This window comes from Nematolebias whitei, chromosome 14 (genome assembly GCF_014905685.2).
Source record: "Nematolebias whitei isolate Nwh7 chromosome 14, NemWhi1, whole genome shotgun sequence".
In the NCBI taxonomy this organism is placed as follows: Eukaryota; Metazoa; Chordata; class Actinopteri; order Cyprinodontiformes; family Rivulidae; genus Nematolebias; species Nematolebias whitei.
Genome location: NC_056511.1, coordinates 310,044 through 317,914, shown reverse-complemented (window position 1 = coordinate 317,914; position 7,871 = coordinate 310,044). Strand labels below are relative to the sequence as shown.

Genomic DNA, 7,871 nt, shown 5'->3' with positions numbered 1-7,871 from the left:
AGTTCATATCTTAGATGTTATTACTGTTTTTCTTATACATTTTATTGTTGGATGTAACTGGGACCCTGCGTACATAATTTCGCTCCACCACATGTACCACATGAGGTGCGAATGACAATAAAGAAACTCTGACTCTGACTCTCTGACTCTGACTTCTCTTGAGTGCGCTCAGGTCTCAGCTACCCTGCACAGAGAACTCATTCAGACCTCCTGGATTGAGAATCTGGTTCTTTCAGTCTCTTCCCAGAGTTCAGGACCACAGGTGAGGGTAGGAACGTGCACAGAGTGGTGCCAGAGAGCTTCAGCTGCAGCTCAGGTCCATCTGATGAGCTCACGCTCCATTCTTCTCTGACAGGTATGGCAGGGACAGACTGGTGGACAGTAGCAGAGGACAAGAGGACAGCTGTAGTTCCTGTGGTTTGTCTGAGGACTGGAGTTTGTTTTGAGCAGTTCATTAGTTGAAGCTGAATAAACCGACGGTAGTTTTAGTAAATGTAGGATTTCTATTTTTAGGTTTTTAACAATGATTAAAGTTTACAGAGAAACTAACAGAAAACCCACTTTGTTGTGTTTGGCTGCGTTCAATGACCACAAACAACAAACGGGCTTTTTTTGTTTGGTGTTTTTGGTCATTGAACGCAGCAGGCGGGCTGCGGCTCCTGCACCTTCTTGAAGGCAGCTGGACCTGAAGACCTGAGGCGTTGACATTCAGAAAAACACGAGCTGGACATTAACCGAGTGTTCCTAAATGCAGCGGGTCTTTGCTACTCTGACAAGCTAAGGACATGAGGAAAGTCTCTGATTCCCACGTGCACGTTTTGTTGTGTGCACAAACGCAGCCTCATCGTTGGTCTCCATATTAACAGCCCAAAAGAGCTTTTATTTTGACAGCCTATGTGTTCTTGACATGACTTTTATTTTGTTTGCAGGTTCAAGAGTTTCTCACTTCGTTGTGAAGCTGGACCAATCAGAGCTCAGGATTCAAGCAGTGGAGCGTCTGATTGGACAAATCTGTCGGCTGGCGTTATTCACAAACTAACTACAATTGTTTTGGATTATTTTAAGTGTGTGTGTGTGTGTGTGTGTGTGTGTGCGCGCGTGCGTGCGTGCGTGCGTGTTTTGTTGGTTTCTGTGTAAATAAATAAGAGCAAACCAAAACCTTTTTTCCACCAAACTTCTTTTGTTACTCAAATGGTTGCCGAGCCTTGAATTGTGCTGGTTTAGTGGTGTCACTGGTTCTGAGGTTCTGAACCAAAGTCCAGTGTAATGAATGAGCAGTGAAAGTGAAACATTAAATCAGACTGTAAACATTAGCACGAGTGAAGTTTGTTCTCACACTATTCTGTCACGAACCAAGGTTTTGGATCCAATATAAGGCAGGCACAGGAGTGCAAAAATTAACAGCTTTTATTAATAAGGCTGCTGGTAGCTGCAGAGGGTGGCCTTTAATGCTATGGACAGTGGGGCAATGAAAGTTTGTGGCCCAAAGGGCAATCCAAAAGGGTGATCCGTGAGTCGAGGTCATAGACTGAAGAGGAGGTCGTTACCGTGGTCAGAGAGGCAGAACAGAACCAGATGAGGAGCAGGCAAAAAAAATCCAGAAGTCAGGCGTGAGGTCAATAATCCAGAGAACAAGGCTTGAGGTCTAGGCATGAAACTATGAGGGCTTGAAAATCAGGGACCATGGAAGGTGTAATAATCTCGCAGTGGTGGAGAGGGAGAATGGATCTTATGAAGGGTGCAGAGCAGGTGAACCAGATGAGCTGAACAGGTGAGTGGAATCAGGGCTGATTGCTGTGATAAGCTGAGAGGGTGTGGTGAAGTGAGCAGGCAGAGGTGCAGGTTGACAGGAGATGAGAATAAACATGAACAGAAACTAAGACCAGAATGGCAGAAAACATGTCATGTCATGAAGGGGCAGGGAAGTGAGCAGATGGGGGGCCAGCGGGGGCCGCTGATCATGACACTATTCACTATATACACACTATATAATTCTGATTTATTTCATTTTGTATTTTGCTTCGTGTGTCGTCTGTTGTTCTGTCTGTACAGCACTTTGGTTGGCCTTGTAGCTGTTGTAAGTGCTCTATAAATAAAGTGGTATGGTATTCACTGCTGATCACAAACAAGATCAGTGCACACTGATAACGTCAGTCTTAGGACCCACAATCTACATACAGAATGTAGGTCGGATCATTCCTGATGCATCCATACATTTCTATGCTGATGACACAGTTGTTTATTGTCGAGCTAAAACTGTTGAAAAGGTTTTCCAGCTTTTGCAATCTGCATTTAACATCATCCAGACTGATTTGTTCCACCTCAAACTTGTCCTAAAAGCCAACAAAACCAAAGGGATGCTTTTTTCAAACAGGAAGTTGGTCCCAGCAGTTCATCGTGGACTTTGTGGACAAGGTGAGGGATGTCATCGTGGAGACTGATGAAACAATGGTCTCTTTTGATGTCACATCACTCTTTACATGCATTCCTGTTGATGATGCAGTAGAGGTGGTCAGTTTAAGATTAAAATCAGACACCACTCTGAGCAGCAGGACCACGCTTTCCACAGAACAACTGTGTCAACTCTTGAAACTGTGCCTGCAGTCAACCTACTTCACACATGGGGAGCAATATTATAGGCAGAAACATGGGTGTGCTATGGGGTCTCCAGTTTCTCCTATTGTTGCCAACCTGTACATGGAGGAGGTAGAAAAGAGAGCCTTGACGTCCTTTTCAGGGACACCACCAAGTCATTGGTTCAGGTATGTTGATGACACCTGGGTTAAAATTAAATCTCAGGAAGTCCAACATTTTACTGACCACATCAACTCTGTGGATAAGTACATCAAGTTCACACGAGAAGATGTAAAAAATGGCAGGTTGGCTTTCTTGGACTGTGAGGTCTCAGTCTCTGATAGAGGACATTTGCAAACTGAGGTGTACCGCAAACCCACACACACAGACCAGTATTTGCAGTTTGACTCCCATCACCCTTTGGAGCACAAGTTAGGAGTCATCAGGACTCTGTACCACAGAGCAGACAGCGTCCCCACTAGCTCAGGAGCCAGGCAGAAGGAGAAATCCCACACAAGACAGGCTCTAGAGCAATGTGGATATCCTAACTGGGCCTTCCTGAAAGAAGAAACCCAAACAGGACTCCAGTCAGCCATCAGGTGAAAAGGAGGAACCCAGACCAGTGGTCATTCCATATGTTGAGGGGGTATCAGAGAAACTGAGACGTTTATTTTCTAAACATAACGTCCCAGTGGCTTTTAAACCCCAAAATACATTAAAGACTGGTTCATCCCAAAGATCCAGTCCCCCGGCACAAACAGAGTAATGTTGTGTATGCTGTTCAGTGTCAGGAGGGTGATCAGTCTTACATCGGGGAAACTAAACAGCCACTGGCCAAAAGGATGGACCAGCACAGAAGATCAACATCTTCAGGCCAGGACTCTGAGGTCTACACTCATCTCCAGGCCAGAGGTCACTCTTTCAGGGATGAAGATGTTCACATCCTGGACAGAGAGGAACGATGGTTTGAGAGAGGAGTAAAGGAGGCCATCTTTGTGAAAAGAAACCGTTAACTCTGGACATTCAAAAAAAGCAAAACAAAAACATTGTAGAAACTTTTCATCTTTCATCCGAAATACTTCTTCAATCTGATGTGCTGTATTCAAGTGCTATTTAAGAGACTGAGCTGAATACAGCACCTCAGACTGAAGAAGTATTTTGGATGAAAGATGAAAAGTTTCTACAATGTTTTTGTTTTGTTTTTTTGAATGTCCAGAGGACCAGATTTAACTTTTTTAGATAAGGTAAAATGAGCACTCCTCATCCTGCGCACGTCATTTGTGCAGTGTTTCACGGGGACAAAGAGCACGTGTCCGCACAGAAACACTGGGATTGCCACAGTTCTTTATTAACATTTCTACTTTTTTTTGTTTGTTTTACTTTTTGAATGTCCAGAGGACCAGAGTTAACTTTTTTAAAGATTAAACTGGGTTTCTTTTTCAGAAACAGATCCTGTCTAACCCTGAATGTTAGGAAACACCTTGTATCTGTGACTTTCCTTCCCTCCATTGATTACAGTGACATTATTTACATGAACGCTCCTACAAGAACCCTGCAGATGTTGCATGCTGCAGATGTTGGATGCTGCAGATGTTGGATGCTGTCTATCATGGTGCACTAAGATTCATAACTGGCTGTAACTATCGTACCCACCACTGCACCCAGTATTCACTGGTTAACTGGTCACCATTGGCTTAGGTGGTTTAGGTCCTATCTAGCAGACAGAACCATGTCTGTCAACATAGCTGTGTCTGAATCCTCCACTGCTCCTCTGTGTTTTGGGGTTCCACAGGGCTCTATTTATGTCCCCTGCTTTTCTCCCTTTACCTGCTTCCATTGGGATCAATCCTTAGAAAGCATGGGATCTTTTTTCATTGTTACGCTGACGATAGTCAGATCTATATGCCACTTAAAAAGAAAGATGCCCCCTCAATTAGGCCACTTCTGTTGTGTCTTGACGACATCAAAGCCTGGATGTCTTTAAACTTCTTAAATTTCAATGAAAAGAAAACAGAAGTGATGGTGTTTGGTCCTAGTGGCTCTTGTGAACCTTGCCCTGTTGATCTGGGCCCTCATGGCACCACGTGTAAAGAAAACTGTTTCTAACTTTTTTTAACTGTTTTAAAATGGACAGTGATTTTAAATTAGATTCCCAGATTGGAGCGGTGGTCCAGACCAGTTTTTATCACCTCAGACAGCTGGCTAAGGTAAAGTCCATCCTTACAAAACAGCAGCTGGAAACAGTAATCCATGCCTTCGTCACCTCTCGGCTGGATTACTGCAACGCTCTTTACCTTGGAGTCAGCCAGTCCTCCCTCAGACGCCTCCTGTTGGTCCAGAACGCTGCTGCTCGGCTTCTAACTGGAGTTCATGAGAGGGAGCACATCACCCCCACTCTGGCTTCACTCCACTGGCTGCCTGTTCATTTTAGAGTTCATTTTAAGATTCTTTTATTTGTTTTTAAAAGTTTAAATGGTCTTGCTCCATCCTCTCTCTGAGCTGCTTCACCCATACTCTCCTGCTCGGTGCCTCAGATCAGCTGATCAGCTGCTCCTGGAGGTGCCGAGGTCTAAGCGGAGGCTCAGAGGGGACAGAGCTTTTTCTGTTGCTGCTCCAAGACTGTGGAACGATCTCCCTCTTCCATCAGACGAGCCCCTTCACTGTCCAGTTTTAAAACTCTTTAAAAACACATTTTTACTCTCTGGCTTTTAGCACACACTGAATTTATTCTGCACAATTTTTATTATTTTTATTGATCTTAATGTTTTAACAACTGTTTTTATGTGTTTAAATGTTCTTGATTTTATATGTACAGCACTTTGTGGCAGCTGTGGTTGTTTTAAAGGGCTTTATAAATAAAGTATTATTATTATTACCATTAACTTCACACAGACTCTCTCACTGGTACATTTTCATCTTTTAATCACTTCCTGGTCTGCTGCCTTCATACATCTCCTCCTACATGTCTCTGTGTGAGTGCAGCTACAGCGTGCGCTCTCAGGACATCATTACCTGCAGTGTTCCCTCAGTGAGGACTGAACTAGACAAAAGGACCTTCTCCTACTCCGCTCCTGTTTCCTGGAACATCTTGTAAAAAGACCTGAAGCTCTCGACCTTTGACCTCTGGCTTTAAGAATCTGTTGGACTCCTGGCAGGGACCAATGCAGACATGTTCCTGTTTTTAGTTTTCTACATTGCCTTATAATCTAGCTGTTTTTTTTTTTTTCACTGTTTTTTGTTTTTGTTGCCATTTTATTTTAATTTGTAAAAAAAAAAAAAAATTGTATGCCTCTTTTATGGTTGTCTATTTTTGTTCTTGTTGTCCATTGTTGTCATCATTCTTTGTTAAAATCAGGTCTCTTTTGTACTATGTACCATGAGTCCTCGAGGCTCAATGGGATTAACCTGTAGAAATCAAGGTTGAATGAATGGACGAAGGCCTGGGGTAACAATTCAATTCAGTTTTTTAATATAGTGCCAATTCACCAAAAAGATGACTCGGGGCATTTACAGGAACATTCACTTGCATAGAAAACACTCAGGAATCCTGGCCAACTACAGACCCATATCTAATCTAACTTTCATCTCATTGATTCTAGAAAAATTATATGCAGGTCAGTTACGTGATCATCTGCAAAGAAATAATCTGAAGAGTTTCAGTCAGGGTTTAGAGCTCACCACAGCACTGAATCGGTACTGGTGAAAGTCACTAATGATATTCTCATGGCCTCAGACAATGGACTTGTGTCTCTACTGGTCCTGTTAGACCTCAGTGCTGCATTTGATACAGTTGATCACAATATTTTACTACAGAGGCTTGAACATGATGTTGGGATTACAGGAACAGCTCTAAAATGGTTTAAATAATATCTATCTGATAGATTCCAGTTTGTAAATGTAAGTAATAAATCTTCACCATACATCAAAGTTAGTCATGGAGTTCCTCAAGGCTTAATGCTTGGAACAACACTCTTTACCTTGCATATTGCTTCCATTCCATTTCAGGTCTCTATTGTAAATGAGTCCCTGAGGGTCAATGGGATTAACCTGTATAAATAAAGGTTGAATGAATTAGGTCAAGTTATTAAACAGCATGTGATACAACAAAGTCCATGCACAATAATCCAGGTATACAATCCAACATTTTTCAGTCAGGTCATCTGGACAGTTTCTTTTTTTTTGTGCTGAAATGTTTCGCCTTCGATCCAGAAGGCTTCATCAGTCAAGGAAACACAACAAAACTGATTCTTCCCCCAACAGCTTACTCCAAAGTGGAACAAACCAGTTCTGCTTGTGATAAGATGGTCTCTTTGGTATGCCCCCTCCTCCATTGCCGACCCTCTTCCTTGTTGACAGTCGTGTCAAACTGGTTGAAAACAATGAAGTCTATGATCTTATCACAAGCAGAACTGGTTTGTTCCACTTTGGAGTAAGCTGTTGGGGAAATAATCAGTTTTGTTGTGGGTTTCCATGACTGATGAAGCCTTCTGGATCGAAGGCAAAAAGTTTCAGCACCAAAAAAAAAAGAAACTGTCCAGATGACCCGACTAAAAAATATTAGCATGGGATAAATTTTAATTGTTATGCTGATGATACACAATTATATTTGTCCATTAAACCCAATGAATCCAATCAGCTACTTAGACTATAAGCATGTCTTAAAGACATAAAAACCTGGATGACCCTTAATTTTCTCCTGTTGAACACAGACAAGACTGAGGTTTTGGTTTTTGGACCTGAGCACCTTAGGAATGAATGTTTCAGTCTTTCTCCCTCATTAGATGCATTAATCTGTCCTCCAGCTCTAATGTTAAAAATCTTGGTGTTATTTTTGATCAGGACATGTCTTTTATCCCCCACATTAAAAACGTTACTAGAAACTCCTTCTTCCACCTGCGTAATATCACTAACATTAGAAACATCTGATCTAAAGATGATGCAGAAAAACTGGTCCATGCATTTGTCACGTCTAGACTGGACTATTGCAATGGTTTATTATCTGGGTGTCCAAATACTTCTTTAAAACGTCTTCAGTTGATCCAAAATGCTGCTGCCAGAGTCTTAACTGGAGTTACTGGGAGAGATCATATCTCTCCAGTTTTAGCTTCTCTCCATTGGCTCCCTGTCAAATCCAGAATAGAATTCAAAATCTTACTTCTTTTTTTTTTTTTTAATTTTTATTTATCAGGAGAATATATAATTGACATTACATACATTATACAAAATTTACATGACTTCTCCAATTTTTTCTTTTTTTTCTTCCCCCTTTTCCCCCCTCCCTCCCCTCTTCCCCTCCC

At 42.1% G+C, this 7,871-nt stretch overlaps 1 pseudogene; it reads left to right on the top strand.

Moving 5' to 3' along the window:
* LOC119420746 overlaps positions 1–5,658 on the top strand; it is a 57,609-nt pseudogene extending 51,951 nt beyond the window's left edge.
* The last annotated feature ends 2,213 nt before the right edge of the window (positions 5,659–7,871 follow it).